At 47.1% G+C, this 16,463-nt stretch overlaps 1 long non-coding RNA gene across 1 annotated transcript in view; it reads right to left on the bottom strand.

Annotated features, from left to right (window-relative positions):
- Window positions 1-16,463, bottom strand: part of LOC109549676 (uncharacterized) — a 68,824-nt gene that overhangs the window by 50,795 nt on the left and 1,566 nt on the right. The window contains exon 2 of the long non-coding RNA XR_012330427.1: window positions 1,944-11,364. This is a non-coding gene — a long non-coding RNA (uncharacterized lncRNA). The remainder of the gene's footprint in view (window positions 1-1,943; window positions 11,365-16,463) is intronic.

The raw sequence follows: 16,463 nt of genomic DNA, 5'->3' as shown, positions 1-16,463 counted from the left end.
TTTAAATTCTTTTCAAATATTGGTTACAGGTTGAAATGGTACTATTTTGGGTAAATGGGGTTCAATAAAATATATTATTAAAATCGATTTCATCTGTTCCTTTTTTCCTTTTTTCACGTGGCTGCTAGAAAATTTTAAGTTGCACCTGCGGCTCATATGCCATTTCTATTGGACAGAGCTGCCTGGAGCTTTTAATCCATGGCAGCCCATGGTGAATCTCTAGGAGGAGACTGTAGTATGCAGGGTTTCCAAACACATATGACCACACAACCATTTTTCACATGGCTCTTGTTCTAGTTATATACTGATTCTCCTTCACAGGTCCCCCAAACATAATCATGTCCATTAATTCCCATGAGTGGCTTGGAATCCTGTTTAGTGAATGACAGTAGCTGCAGTGCTCAGCCCAGAAGTGCACCTCCCAAAGAAATTCATTTATGGGGACAGAAAAAGCAGTTGAGGCCTTTTGAGGATGTAGCGCGTGATCCTGACCGCTTTAACATGGTCAAGAGCGGCAGAGTAGGGCTTCCCTGGTGGCGCAGTGGTTAAGAGTACGCCTGCCAATGCAGGGAACGCGGGTTCGTGCCCCGGTCTGGGAGGATCCCACATGCCGCGCAGCGGCTGGGCCCATGAGCCATGGCCGCTGAGCCTGCGCGTCCGGAGCCTGTGCTCCGCAATGGGAGAGGCCATAACAGTGAGAGGCCCGCGTACCACCAAAAAAAAAAAAAAAAAAAAAAAGATCAGCAGAGTAACTTTTCTGTAGGTGTTTAACGTGAGGGTGGTTTTAACAAAACCAAAATGAAAATACATTTTATCATTTCACCATATCCCACAGAACCTGATATCTGGAAGGTACCCAATCCAATGCCTCACGTCATATTCTAGATTAGGGACCAAATATCCAGCCACTAATAATTTCCTGAAATATCTACTGAATGTCCACTATGTGCCAGGCTCTTGTTTCATGTTCACCAACAAGCTTACCCAGTTGGTACTATTATGACCTGTCCAATTTCATAGGTGCTGGGAAGATCAGAGAGGTTGGACCACCTCTCTGAGGTCACACAGCTGGAGGGAGGGGCTGGTATGCGTCTCCACTATGCTTTGCTGCCTCTGGGAAGTGGAGGGACTTGCAAATATAATACATCAGACCTAATATTTCAGCTCTTTCAGATAGTAATATACAGTGTTTGCAATAGACAAATGACTGCTTTAATATATTCAAAAGTAATATAATTGTTTTAAACAATTTTAGAGCATTAAAGTAACAAAATGGAAATGGAAACGGCCAGAAAAACCCTTGCTTTTCCACTTTTTCATACCTACAGGTGGAAGTTTGCTGTGATGTTTATTTTAGTTTACTTACATCTACACACTGGACATCCTTGTCTTTTGTGAATTTACATACCAGAGTTTCCGTTTGCAGAAATAGGAACAAGACTCCCTTGTGACAAGCTTTGAGCTTTTCAGATTTCAGGGCCAAGTCAGAGAGGGATTGGGACTATATTCAGCTGTGATTTCTACCCGGCACCCCCAGATCATTTAACGTTTTGAAAATGTTTGGCTATTTGTTAATTCCTACCTTTTTCAGGAGGTAAAGAAGGAAACGGAAGCACAGAACGGAGGGAAGCCTCCTTCCCTGGGCCAGAGCCGACTCCAGCAACAAGGATCCTGACTCAGAGCATGAGGTTATGCTGCCTCCTACCGGCCAGACTGAGACTGCGCAAAACACACTGGGAGGAAAATTGTAATTCAGCGCTTCTCAACTTAATTACTATAGACTCTTTCTAAAGGGAAAAATGTATATCTTAAATATACCTACAGTCCGTAGATTGGAAAAACACCACTCTAAATCCTGCAAATAAGGAAGTTCAAATAGAAACCAAACCTTAAATTCAAAGAGTTGCCTTCAGTTTCCACGGGAGATCCTGCAAGGCAATTACCTTTGTTCTCAGGTTAGGTCCCTCCTGTAGTTCCTGCAAAGTCTGGTAGTAGGGCTTCCCTGGTGGCGCAGTGGTTGAGAGTCTGCCTGCCGATGCAGGGGACGCGGGTTCGTGCCCTGGTCCGGGAGGATCCCATATGCCGCGGAGCGGCTGGGCCCCCTGAGCCATGGCCACGGAGCCTGCACGTCCGGAGCCTGCACGTCCGGAGCCTGTACGTCCGGAGCCTGTGCTCTGCAACGGGAGAAGGCACAGCAGTGAGAGGCCCGCGTACCGCAGAAAAAGTCTGGCAGTAAGGATGACCTTGTATCAAAGGCATCTCTCTACTTAACTTTTGGTGCTGATTCTAACTCCATTCCTACAGAAACATACTCTTCCCTTGGTTTCTGTGAAACTGTACTTACCCCTCTTCTTTGCCATCTATGCCTTTCTGTCTCGTCTCCTCGAAAATGGAGAGGACATCTTTGCCCTGTTTCAGCCTCCCATCGTCTTACACTTTCTTGTAATGAGATCTCCTCACTCTGACAGCTTCCAGGCAGAACTTCTCCATCAACCCATCCCGCTTCCAACGCCTTCACAGGCAGAATCAGTGTCTCTCTCCTCCAGGCAAACACATCACCCTGTCCTGAACTCTGTCGCCTTGCATAAACAAGGTATCTGGCTCCCCCTCTAGTCCTCCAGTAATTTGAGGACAGAAGACCACGTCTTAGACACTTTGGAACAATACCCTTATTGATATCACCTGAGCTTGAAAGTGTGCTCAGCATCCTTAAAGGAATCGTCTCGACTCAGATGTCTGAATAAGACAATAAGTTAAGTTCATGATTTAATAAGACAAATACATAAAACACTGTAATACAAAATGAAATGGGAGAGAGAAATGGCAGGTTACAGAAGCCGATAAAGCCTTGGACTAGGAGAGCACAAAGGAAGAAGCAATCGCCTTCAGCTAGAGAGGGAGGAAATGGCATTTGAGGCTGCTCTGAAATGGTAAGTACGTATGGGGGTTGAAGTGGGGAGAGTGGAGTTGTCATATATGAAAAGAGTCTACTCCAGACAGAAGAAATCCAAACAAAATAAAAGAAAATACAAGCCTCTGAGACAGGAAAGTGTGAATATCTTCTATGAGAAAGGAAAAGTGCTGTTTTTTCCAGAGTCTTCTTTCAGGAGGGAGAGAGAGAAAGGCACATGGGGTCAAGTCACTGAGGGTCTTAAATGTGAAACTAAGGAGAGGAGTCGGATATCTTGACCAGGCAGGAGCTGGGATGGAGTGTCCGTGGGCCCGTGGAGCACAGACACTCCGGTACCCAGGTATCCAACTGTGTCCAACTTGCCCTTGGGCGCTGTAGTACTTCTGGGAAAATGACTTGAACTCGGTCGGCCCCAGGAGTTTGGACGTACGTAGACAGAGGACCTGGTGTGAGCAGCTTCGAGGGAGGGTCCGTGGAGGCTGAGTCTGACTAGGAAACCAGGCAAGCCCCAAGGCTGAGCGTGGGGAGGGGACAGGGGAGGGAGTCCCAAGCGCCCCAGGGCAGCGGGCACCAGAACCGGGGTGGTGTATGCAACCGTGATGAAAGCGGGCACCAGAACCGGGGTGGTGTATGCAACCGTTCACCTCTGGAACACTTTGGGACACCACCTGCCTACCTCCACCTCAGATGGGGTGTACAAAGGAGATAGCATTCTCTTCTTTATATAAGAGCAATGATTTCCAAATTTGAGCGTGCACCAGCATTGCCTGGAGGGCTCGTGAAAGCACCCCATATGGGGCCCCACCCCCATAGCACCTGAGTTAACAGGTCTGGGTTGGTGCCCCCAAAGTTGCATTTCCAGTAAGTTCCGAGGCGAGGCTGATACTGCTAATCCAGGGGCCTCTCTCTGAAAACCGTTGTGCAAGAACATTCCTGGGAGGAAAATGCTAAGAGTAGCACCCATGCCTGTGCTGTTCATCATGGAGTTCCCAGCGCCTAGCAATGTGCCTGAGACATAAAAGGACCTCCAGAAATATAAGGCTAAGAGCTGGTCCTGAACAGATGCAAGGCCAGAGAGCACGTGACACATAAAAGCCCGATCACAGACGGAGAGACCGCCCCCGTCTTCAGACGGAACAATGTCGAGACGGGTGTAACACCTATTTTGTTTTAACATTTAATGAGTTTTCTTAGATTTTTTGTTTTTAATAAAATGTCACAGATAGAGTTCTACCACAGCTACGACCTCAGACTTTCCTCCTCTCCCTCCCAGCAGGTAAGCCTATCTTGCATTCCGTGATTCCTTCACATCTTTATGAACGGATCATATATATACATATTCAATATGTTTAATGCTTTATTTAGTTAGTTATGATTCTTTAATATTTTTAAATGTCATGAGCACATCATACAATGCATTTCATGGTGCGCCTAATTCTGTTCATTATGGGGGTTTTTTCCCCCTTAAATTGTGGTAAAATAGATATAACTTAAAATTTACCATTTTAAGTATACAGTTCAATGGCATTAACTACATTCATTTTGTTGTGCAAATATCACCAGCCCACCCATCTCTGGAACTTTTTCCTCTTCCTGAATTAAAACTCCATACCCATCAAACACTAATTCCCTTAACATCATGTTTTCACGGTCCTTCAACTGGATACATTGACTTGTTCTATCATTGTAACTGCTATAATAGCGTTCCAGTATAGGACTGTGCAACCTTTATTACCCTACCTCCTTTTTGATGGAAATTTAAATTATTTCCAACTTGCAGCTATTACAAATATCCTGATATATGACTCTTTCTTTGTACATACATCCCCCTAGGAGAGGAATTAATAAGAATCAGAGGATATATCCATCTTTACTAGAGAGCATTCAATCCATCCCCAAAATGGCTTTACTAATTTCTATTCCTGCCATTAGCATAAGACAACCCCAATTTCCCCACATTCCTGACAACGTTTAGTCTCACTGGACTTTTAATTTTTGCCAATCTGGTGGATATAAAATGGTGTCACATTTTCATTTGCATTCCTTCTTTTTTTAAGTGAAACCAAGCTACGCACGCAGTTTTTTAAAAATATTTATGTATTTTATTTTTTTGGCTGCGTCGTGTCTTAGTTTTGGCGCTCAGGATTTTTCGTTGCGGCGCGCAGTCTCTTCGTTGCAGAGCCTGGGCTTCTCTCTAGTTGTGGCACACAGGTGTTTTCTCTCTAGTTGTGGCGCACGGGTTCCAGGGAGCGTGGGCCCTGTAGTTTGCGGCACGTGGGCTCTCTCTAGTCGAGGTGCCTGAGCTCAGTAGTTGTGGTGCGTGGGCTTAGTTGCCCCATAGCATGTGGGATCTTAGTTCCCCACAGGGATTGAACCCATGTCCCTTGAATTGGAAGGCGGATTCTTAACCACTGGACCACCAGGGAAGCCCTTCATTGGCATTCGCCTGATTTCTGGTTAGGTTGAACATCTTTTCACGTATTTATTAGCAACACAAATGTCCCCTTTTCTGAATTCCCTGTTCATACCTTTACCACTTTTTCTATTGGTTTTTTTTTTCTTGTTGATTCATAGGAGTTCTTTACATATTTAGAAAGTGTTCCTTTGTTATTATGAGTTACAAATATCTACTCCCAGTCTGTGGCTTGCCTCTTGGTGTAAGTATCTTTTTTATTCCACATAAGTTTTAATTTCAATATAGCCAAATTTATCATTTTTTTTTTTCTTTTTACTTGATGCTTTTAGCAACTTATTTAAGAGCACCTTCTTGTTCTGAGGACATAAAGAGAAACTCTTATAATTTCTTTGATAAGTGTTGATTTTTTTGTGTGTGAGTCTGTGTGTGAAAGCATTAATTTATTAAATCTATGCATTTTAACATGCATTTTAATGTGTATGAGGGTTGGGACCACAGTGTGGAAGCAGAGACATCAGTTTGGGGACTGTTTTAGTTTGGGACGCTATAACAAAATACAATAGACCGGGTGGCTTAAACTACAAATATCTATTTCTCTCAGTTCTGGATGCTGGGAAGTCCAAGATCACAGTACTGGCAGATTCAGCATCTGGGGAGAACCCTCTTCCTACTTGTAGATGGCCACCTTCTTGCTGTATCTTCACATCACAGAGGGGGAAGGCTCTGGTCTCTTTCTCTTCTTATAAGGGGACTAATCCCATCATAGGGGCCCCACACACATGGCTGAATCTAAACCTAATTACCTCCCAAAGTCCCCATCTCCCGATACCATCACATTGAGGGTTAGGGCTGCACCATATGAATTTTAGGGGGATACAAACATTCAGTCCATAGCAGAGGCCATTGCAAGTCATTCAGGCAACTGAAATATGAACTTAGGAAGAACCGGTGGAGGAAAATAATGAATGGATTTGGCAATATTCGGTAAAGTAGAATCAACAGGAAGCCAGACCCAGCAGAGGAAATCACCACCAACAGATTGTCAGGGGTGCACACCCATTTTAAATGAATCACAGAACCTCCAGGTAGAAAAGGATCTTAAGGCTCATCCAGTACAACCACCCACGTGTTGTTTGGACCCAGTCACCAAGCATGGAAATGGAAACATGTCTGCTCACTCTCTTTGAAGAAAACAGTACCACCGCAGCCAGGTAGACTGGCTCAGCTCAGAGAAATTCAAGCCAAGGAGGGCCAAACCTGAATCACATCCAAAACCAGACATGGTCCCTGCATTCCAGATGTGGGCGCCCTGAGAAACTTAAACTAAAACCGATTTCTGCCTCTGCCGTTATTTATTTATTATTCCTCACTTGTATCCTGTATGTCTAGTTTCGTGTCTGGAGGCCCCGAGGCCGGGTCCACCTCTGAGCCGTGTCCAGCGCAAGTCTCACACGTTGCAACACAGAGCGAGCGCCAGACAAGGACAGGAACCCTCGGGTGGGATGGACTCAATCTGTGATTCTCTTCCCAAGCAGCCTCACAGCAGAGGAGATAATTAAGGGAGATGGTGTATTTGGGAGCAAAGGGCGAAGTCAGCCACGGATTAAGTATGGGGAACAAAGAATGTGAATAAATAGCTGCTCCTCTGCTGGCAGAACAGTGAACTCTGGTCCACTTAGGGCTTGGTTCTGGAGCCAATTTTTGTTTAACCAATTGTGAGAGCAGGAAATAGACAGGAAGCCTGAATCTTATATCTGCACAGACATGTCATCTCTACCTGTGTTCTCTGCTTCTCCCCTTCCTCATTCTTCCTCTCTTTTCTCCTCCCCCACCAAATACTAGGGAGAATTGGGCTTCTGACACTCATCGTTCATTACAATATGACTTAGACACTAGGGGGCAGGGGAGAGCCAATTACATGTAATTCAGAAAAGCGGGAAGAAATGCACCCGAACCAAGTAACCAAGACCCTTCATTTATTATATTGCAGAACCAAGCCCTGAAGGGCAGGAAGCTGGAAATGGCTGGGATAGGATCTCTGGCTAGAAGGCAAGAGCAGCTTTCCTTAATGGAAGAGGGAATGGAATGGTGGAGGGAAAAACTGGAAAATGAATCAGGCGTGGATGGCTCTCAAGGTCTCAGGATTTAGGGGGAGCGGGGCGGGGGGGGGCAGTAATCTATGCATTTTTGGAAATTATGTGCAAAACCTCACTCATTTTAATCAGTGGAGACAGGAAGAGAGAGGGAATGTGAAAATGCAGTTGAAGAAAATAAACTGGTTTTACTTCCCTCCGTATTATCTCTCATGTATCAGAGACAAAGGGAAAACTTAATTAATTTTGTAGCCTTTGCTACTCTCGGGGTGCAAACAATGAAATCTTCACTTTATAGCACCAAATTAATCACTTTTGTGCTTAAGAAAAATGGGATTCACCAGGGACAACACCACAGCATAGTGGGATCTTGTGGAATGTGGCTAAATTTTGGGTGGTGCAGAGCCAGAATTTCGGAGAGCATCATATTGTTAATTGTATTTCAGTGGAGAGTACCCTCCTCGGCCGATCACACTCAGAGCCATGCATGCGGGGTGCTGCAGGAAGTGGGTCTCAGGGGGAGCCCCAGGCTTGGTGGGGAGAGGGGAGACCCTCCAGGGGGCCTGCAGGGGACTTCTTAACTATGGGGTCTACTCCAACGAGCTTCCTTCCTTTTGAAATAACCGATTCACTTCAAACACCATGACTCTAATTTCTTGTGACCTTTGTTTCTTGCCAAAAAAGCTATGGTTTTTACCAAAGATTGTAAAAGACCACTGAAGAAAATAAATGATTATTGTAATGACTGTAGCATTAATGAACTAATGGAATAATAATGCACTCCCTATATTTCCAATTGCTCCTCTCAATTCAGATTCTGTTCTCCCCCAGCACTTGCCACCATATTACTCAGTTTGGGGGGGGGGGTCACAGACCCCTCCGGGGAGCTGATAAAAGCTAGGAACTCTCTTCCCAGAAATGCACAAGTAGGTACAATTTTGCACGTAATTTCAGAAGGTTCATAGATCTCCCCCTGCCCTTCCTCTCCAAAAAAGAAAAAAGAAAAAAGAAAAAAGAAATCGCTGAGACCTTGACTTAGCACTTGGTATTACAGCAATTCTCTTTCATTGATTGGGATCTTGACCTGTTCACAGAGTCCCAACACTGAGCACAGCGCCTGCAAACTAATAGCTGCTCAAAGATAAGGCTTATTGTTCACCTGACTTTTCAGGCAAGAAGGATGGAATGAGGGACTTCCCTGGTGTCCAGTGGCTAGGGCTCCACGCTCCCAATGCAGGGGGCTGGGTTTGATCCCTGGTCAGGGAACTAGATCCCGCATGCCACAACTAAAGATCCCACGCTGCAACTAAAAAGAAAAAAAAAGATCGCGCATGAGGTAATAAAGATCCCATGTGCCACAACTAAAAAAAAAAAAAAAGAGATCCTGCATGCAGCAACAAAGATCCTTCACAGCCAAATAAATGTTAAAAAAAAAAAAGAATGGTGAAATGAGAGAAATGACATTTAAAAACAGGGAGAAAGCATGTTTATGTCACTCAAGAAAAAAAAAACTGATTGGCCTTTAAGCTGTTACCATTTTTACTGGGATTTGGATCACTGGAAAATTTCATAGTGTGAAAAAAGAGCCAGTTTCTCTTATATAGACAGGGATCTTCAGCCTTAGCCCTTGAGAGAGTTAGATTGATCTAGAAAGATGTGTAGTTACTAGGGACTTCCTTGGTAGGACACGGGTTAAGAACCCACCTGCCAATTCAGGGGTCCCAGGTTCGAGCCCTGGTCCGGGAAGATCCCACATGCCACGGAGCAACTAAGCCCGTGCGCCACAACTACTGAGCCTGCGCCCTAGAGCCCGTGCGCCACAACTACTGAGCCTGTGTGACACAACTACTGAAGCCCGCGCGCTTAGAGCCCATGCTCTGCAACAAAAGAAGCCACTGCAATGAGAAGCTCGCGCACCGCAACAAAGAGTAGCTCCCGCTCACCACAACTAGAGAAAGCCCACAAGCTCGCGTGCAAAAAAAAAAAAAGAATAAGCCTAGATAGAGGCCTAGGGGAAAACAGAGAATGCCCCCAAAAGATCAGGATGCAGCTAAAATCTGCCTTAGGGATCTTGTTCCGTTCTAGAACCTGCCCACCAGGACGATGCTGCCTGTGAGGGGGTCGACAGTGAGTGGTTCCAGGCACAGGCGCTACTTTGCTTTCCCATGAGAGCTGCCAAGGCCCCATCTTTCCTTTCCAGCCTCTGAATTTATTACCTCCGGGACTCCTGCTTCTGGATCTGAATTTCTGCCCCCCTTCGCCCCCCACAGAAACCTACCTTCCGTCGGGGTTCTGACACTCGCCCCCAGGCCTTAAGCCCTGCTAGCAGACAGTTCTAGGGCTGCAAAGCCAGGCCTGCAGGGGGTGATGGGCGGTGCGGAAGGAACACTCCTGTACCCTGCTGGGGAGCAAGGGATGGCCTAGTGGATCCTAGTCTGGCCTGGGCTGAGAAAGAGGGAGAGGGGAGAGCAAGGTGTCCAGAAGGTGTCATCCTAATGGAACCGAACATTTGGAGTCCCTGCCTCGAGGTGGAGCGTAAGGGACAGTATCCCAGGCATCTGTGTGACCTCAACCCTGGTCCAGCAGACTGTGACCCTTCTGGTCAGCCCTCATTTGTGTGAGAGGACAGTGCAGTTGGACAACACCCCACTTGGGGGAGGGGGAAGGTAGCTGCAGGAGGGTAAACCATCCTGCGATTTGCGGGCGGAGCATGTCAAGTGCGTTCTCAGTCACTTGACAACTACTTAGTGAGTGCCTGCATCTTTGAGTGTGGACTTGGGACACAGATGGCCCCGGTTCAAATCCAAGCCCTCCACTTTCTGCCACTGTGACTTTGGACAAGTTACTCACCGTCTCTGTGCCTCTATTTCCTCACCTGTAAATGGATAATAATGGTACCTACTTCATCCGGTTGTTATGAGGATTAAGTGAATTTGTCTATGCCGCGCTCTCAGAAGCCTGCCTGGCGTGCACACAGCAAGCGATTTGAAGTGTTAACTGTTGTCACTGTGTTGAACCCACAGCCATGGTCCTTGCCTGCGTGGAACTGACAGCCCATGAGGAAAGCAGAACAAACACTGTACAATCCACCCACTAAACTTAGCTACCGGAGCATCCGTACCTGCTTCCTCTCCTGTCTCCATCCAGCTGCCAGAATGCCTTGCCTCTCCCCTCCTTCCAGGACCTTGTTCTACCAGCTACCCTTCCTCATTCCTACATCTTTAGTCTCCTTTGCTTTGCTTTACGCACCTGTTCAAAGCTTCTCAGGTTCTAAAAAACAACCCCCTTCTCCCCCTCAAGTAAATGTCTCTCTTCTTCTGCCCCTTCTACAGCATGCTTCTTAAAAGAGGCACAGTATAGACTCTTCAAAGACTCTTAAAAGAGTCTATACTCATTATCTGCACTTGCCGACCCACACTCACTCCTCGGCCCCCTACACCCCGTCTTCCACCTGCACTCAAGTACCCCAAGGCCACTAAATCCAATGATTTATTTTTGGCCCTTATGTCGATTTTCTGTAGCACGTGACAATGTTGACTCCTCCTACCTTCTTAGAATTTTCATCCCCCAATTCAAGAGTAACTCTCTCCTGTCACTCCTACCACAGGCCAGAGAATGCCCTAGGCACTGGGGGGCAAAGGTATTCAGTCTCCCCAGGAGCTCGTGGCTTTTAGTGGGAGGGGGGAGCGGGGGGGTGGGGGGAGGTGTGGAGGAGAGATTAGGTACATGGAATCATTGCAAATCAGGGGGATGAGTTCTACGATAAGGACCAAAGTAGGAAGGCGCAGCTGGTTCCCTCAGGGCGCTCAGGGGAGAATCCATTTCCTCACCTTTTCCAGCTTCTGGAAGCTGCGCACGCACGTTGCTTGGTTTGTGGCCCCATATCACTGCGACCTCTGCTTCCTTTGTCACAACTCTTCAGGCTCTCTTGCCTCCCTTTTTTCCTGTATAAGGATCCTGGTGTTACATTGGTCCATCCAGATAACCCAGGAAAATCTCATCAAAAAAAAAAAATCCTTGGGGGCTTCCCTGGTGGCGCAGTGGTTGAGAGTCCCCCTGCCGATGCGGGGGACGCGGGTTCATGCCCCGGTCCGGGAAGATCCCACATGCCGCGGAGCGGCTGGGCCCGTGAGCCATGGCCGCTGAGCCTGCGCGTCCGGTGCCTGTGCTCCGCAAAGGGAGAGGCCGTGGCGGTTAGAGGCCCGCGTACCGCAAAAAAAAAAAAAAAAAAAAAAAAAATCCTTGGTCTTCCCTGGTGGCACAGTGGTTGAGAGTCCGCCTGAGGATGCAGGGGACGCGGGTTCGTGCCCCGGTCTGGGAAGATCCCACATGCCGCAGGGCGGCTGGGCCCGTGAGCCATGGCCGCTGAGCCTGCGCGTCCGGAGCCTGTGCTCCTCGGCGGGAGAGGCCGTGGCGGTTAGAGGCCCGCGTACCGCAAAAAAAAAAAAAAAAAAAAAAAAAAAATCAAATCCTTGGGCTTCCCTGGTGGCACAGTGGTTGAGAGTCCGCCTGCCGATGCAGGGGACGCGGGTTCGTGCCCCGGTCTGGGAAGATCCCACATGCCGCAGGGCGGCTGGGCCCGTGAGCCATGGCCGCTGAGCCTACGCTCCGCAACGGGAGAGGCCACAACAGTGAGAGGCCCGCATACTGTAAAAAACAAAACAAAACAAAACAAAACAAATCCTTAATGGGACTTGCCTGGTGGTCCAGTGGTTAAGCCTCTGCGCTTCCACTGCAGGGGTCATGTGTTCGATCCCTGGCCAGGGAAGTAAGGTCCCGCATGCTGTGTGGCACGGCCAAAAAAAAAAAAAAAAAAAAAAACCTTAACCACATCTGCAAAGTCCGTTTTGCCAGGTAAGGTAACACAGTCACAGGTGATTAGGATGTGAGTATCTCTGGGGACCACTCTGCTGTCTACCAGAGATGGAGTTCTCCCTGGAGCAACCAGACAACTCTTCAGAGAGAAGACTCTTGGAGGGGAATTTTATAGGGTTAGTTCTTATTTGCCAGAAGGGGAGAAAAGGTGGTACAAGCAAAGGACTAGTGCCTGCCGAGAGGCTAAATGTAGAAAGAGAAGGTGAGCCTGGAGATCTGTAAGCATCCAGCATGGTTGCATGGCTGAAGTACAGGAAGAGGGTACCTTCTAGAGATCATATGAGAGAGGAAAAGTAGAAGCTGGATCGTGAAGTTTTTTGTTTTTAAACCAAATTGAGTCTGAAATGTATCTGAAATGCATTTACTTGGCCAATGCCATTACTTTAGACTGTGCTATTTTTTCTTTAAAACGTTCTTTAGGGACTTCCCTGGTGGTCCAGTGGGAAAGACTCCATGCTCCCAATGCAGGGGGCCCAGTTGGATCCCTGCTTGGGGAACTAGATCCCGCATGCATGCCGCAAGTAATAAGAGTCCACATGCCTCAACTTAAAAAAGATCCTGCGTGCCGCAACTAAGACCGGGTGCAGCCCAAATAAATAAATAAACCTTGGGAATTATCCTTAAAAATAAATTAATTAATTAAATAAAGCAAATATTCTAAAAAAAAACAACTTTAAGTTAACTCACTTTTTGTCCTAAAGAATAATGCCCACAGAATCACAGGTTTTATATGTTAGTTATATCTTTCCAGTGTGTGTTAAGATGTGTATGTAACTATAAAATGTTCTTCCCTGTACACCCTAAAATCACGTACACCCATGAGTGAGTACCATACTTTGAGAAATGGAGCCAGAGGCATTGAAACCGCCTAAAGGTTTTGAGCAGGGAAAGAAAGAACATGGTCAGGGTTGCCTTGGATCAATATCATTCCCGTAGCATTAATCACTTTGGACTGAACAGAGACCGGTGAAAATCACAGCAGAAAGCCCGTAAATTAGGAGACTTCCACAATAGTTGAGGGGAGAGATGAGACATGAACAGAGACAGGGACTGTGGGAGGGGAGTGGAGGGTTTGGATGTGAACAATATCAAGGCGGTAGAACTGACAGGTAACAGTGAAGACTGGAAATGGAAAGGGAGGAGCTGGGGATGACTACCAGGGTTCTAGCATGTGCAGTGCAGCAGATACCGGTCCATCCACCAAGATGGCAAATAGAGGGGGAGCTGATGGGCGGGCGAGGGGGGGCAGGGTTGGAAGGAAAAGAATTGCTTTGGTTTGAAGCGTCTGTGGAACACTCATGTAAGTACTTGCATGCCTGTGTCTGTGGCTCTGGGGACTGGGGCATCATAGAGAGCCGAGCTGTCCAGTAGAAATAGGCTGTGAGCAACCTATGTCATTTTAAATGGTCAGGTGGCCATATTAAAAAAAAAGTAAAGAGATTAAATGATATATTTTATGTAACGCAACATATCCAAAATATTCTATTGCAAGATGAATCAATAGAAAAATCACAAAGATATTTTACATTTTTTCACTTTAAGTATTCAAAATCCAGTGCATTTTTTACAGAGAGCACATCTCAGCTGGGACATTCCAGGCACTCAAAATGCACCACGGAGTGTTACCGTATTTATTGGACAGCACGGCTCTAGAAGCACTTGCTGCAGGCAGGCCAGGGTGATCAGATGTTTACCTGGGGGATGGTGGAGGCTGAGGACCCTGATCAGATACTGAGGGTGATCAGATTTGCTAACACTGGATTTTACAAGGAAGTGCCCAGATGGGTCTAGGAGAAGATTCAGGAGCCAGACTGAAGTTTGGCCAAGCACATCATCTTTGTCACAATCCCACCCATGACACCTGATCAATATAATCTTTGGAGTGGGGCTGGTAAATGCGTATTTTCAACAAGCTTCCACCAGGTAATGCAACCCAGGAGAACCGTCTTTCAGTTGGAGCCAGTAGGACCTGAGAACTCAGGGGAGATGGTTCACAACAGGATGGGGCTCTGATGAGCTGCCTGGGGAAGACTCACAGAAAGAAAAAAAGCTGATGGGGGGAAGCACAGAGAGAGAGGCTTGTGTTTAGGGCAAAGGAAGGGAACGATGAGAGCTCTGGTGGAGTATCTGTCCCCAACACTGTAGCCTGGCTCCAGGCTGCTCAAGGCATCGTGGCTTAGACCAGAGTCTACAAACTCCGCTCGGGAGAATCTGACTCAAGCTGTCCTGGAGCTGCCGGAGAGCTCCAACCCCAGGGCCTGGGGGAGGAAGGAGTGGGTTCTGAGGACGCTCGCCTCCCACACAAAGCGGGGATCAGCCTCTTGCTGGCCCAGACATTCAGTTTTGAAACTCCGCAGGGCTCTGTCCAAGGTCTCTTTCTTTTTCTTCCTCTGCTCTCACTCCTGGTTAATTTCACCCCTTTCCGGGGCTTCAAACTCCATTTATATGCTGATGGTGCCCACATTTGCATCTCAGACTCAGAGTCCACCCCTACACCAAGGGCCAGACCTAGTTTTACCAATTGCCTTCTGCCTAGAGCATCTGGCGGGTGCCTGAAATTTAACATTTCCAAAGCTGAACTAACCCCCAAACCTGTTTGCTTGCTAGTAAGTTCCTGTTTCAACTAGTAGCCTCACTACTCACCCGGTTCCCCCCAAACTAGAAATCTGGGTGCCATCTTCCGCCTCTTCCGCCAACCATACGCGAAATCACCTGAAATTCCTTCCTTTGTCTGTATTCCTGCAACTTCAGTTCGGATACCCTCGACCCCATGCTTGACTAGTACAATTCCCTCCTCATTAGAGATGTGGCCCCACTCTCCCTTCTGGGAGAGGGCATCCTCCCAAATGCGGTACAGCCTTCTTTTACAAGCTAAACTTGTAAAACCCAAATCTGACAAACTCTGCTGACTACGGCATAAACAGCAAACTCCTCGGCATGAAACATGCATCCTCACAGAGGGTCCTACTCACCTCTGTTGTCACCTTCCCCCAATCCCCAAAATCTTTTTTCCTAGTTGTGACATTTGTTTTTTAAAAAATACACACAACATACCAAAATGCCCCAAACAACTCACAAAATCGATTTTAAAAGGGAGGAGATGAGGGGAGTTAAGATATCTGTATCCTCCTTCCCTGATCCCGAAGGTCTGGAGTGTTGCCTGGGGATTGCCTGTACCTGCGTTTCCCCAGGCGATTCGGAGGCAAATCTAGGTTTGTCAACCAGTGGGTTATGCCACTCTGACAAAAGTCCAACACATCAAAGAATCTAGGCTACTATGCTCTTTCCTAACTTCCTGTAGGGCTGCAGAGAAAAGACAGAGAGGAGCCTGCATCAGCCTGGACTGCATTCTAGACTGCATCACGATTGCATCCTCACCTAGATCAAAACCCTGGGGAACTGCCAAGCAGAAATTTTAAGAATGAAAAGGGCATCTGCGTAGCCTACAAACCTGACAACAGAACCTACAGCACCTTTCGGTTAAAAAACGCTCCTGCCCCAAAATACATTTGGAAAACGTCGAACCACTCTAGAAAACTTTGATCGGCATCCCCTCCCTCACTTCTCGGTTTTAAGGGGAGCCCTAAAAGACGCCATAGGAAAGCATTTTGCTTTATTTTATTCAGCAGTGCCTTAGAAAGTTGAAAACCTGAAAAAAGTAATCTCAGAAGCTGAATCGCTCCTATGGGTGTCCATTCAAACACAAACAGTATTAGACTGCCATGTTTACTTGAACCCGTGGAGAGAAAACAATGTAACTGAGGAACCTTAAGCTGTGACTTCCTACCAAGCACATGAAACGTTCAAGAAACTTTGCAGGACGTGTGCACGTTCACTAAGGCTCATATTAACTCCCGAGCCAGGCTGAACAATAGAGGGAGACTCGTTATTAACGAAACGCGCCGTCTGTGTTTCGAAGTCCTTCATCGCAGCAGAGGGGGCCTTTCCTCTGCTCCGATTCGATTTTCAAATTGTTTCCACGCTCATTGTCTGCCAGTAGGAACAACGGCAGCGCTTGGGGCGCTTGGGGGAGCAGGTACAGCGTCCCGCAGAGTGCAGCGCGGTTGAGCCCGGCCAGGTTTTGGGACATTCCCGGCCCTTCCAGCGGATCAAGGAAAAGGAGGTGGCCCGGGCGCCAAAGGCTGCTGCCAATGCAACTCGCAACTTT

The sequence above is a fragment of the Tursiops truncatus genome, chromosome 2 (genome assembly GCF_011762595.2).
Source record: "Tursiops truncatus isolate mTurTru1 chromosome 2, mTurTru1.mat.Y, whole genome shotgun sequence".
Classification (NCBI taxonomy): Eukaryota; Metazoa; Chordata; class Mammalia; order Artiodactyla; family Delphinidae; genus Tursiops; species Tursiops truncatus.
The sequence above is the reverse complement of the archived record's forward strand: the minus strand, read 5'-3'. Positions and strand labels throughout refer to the sequence as shown.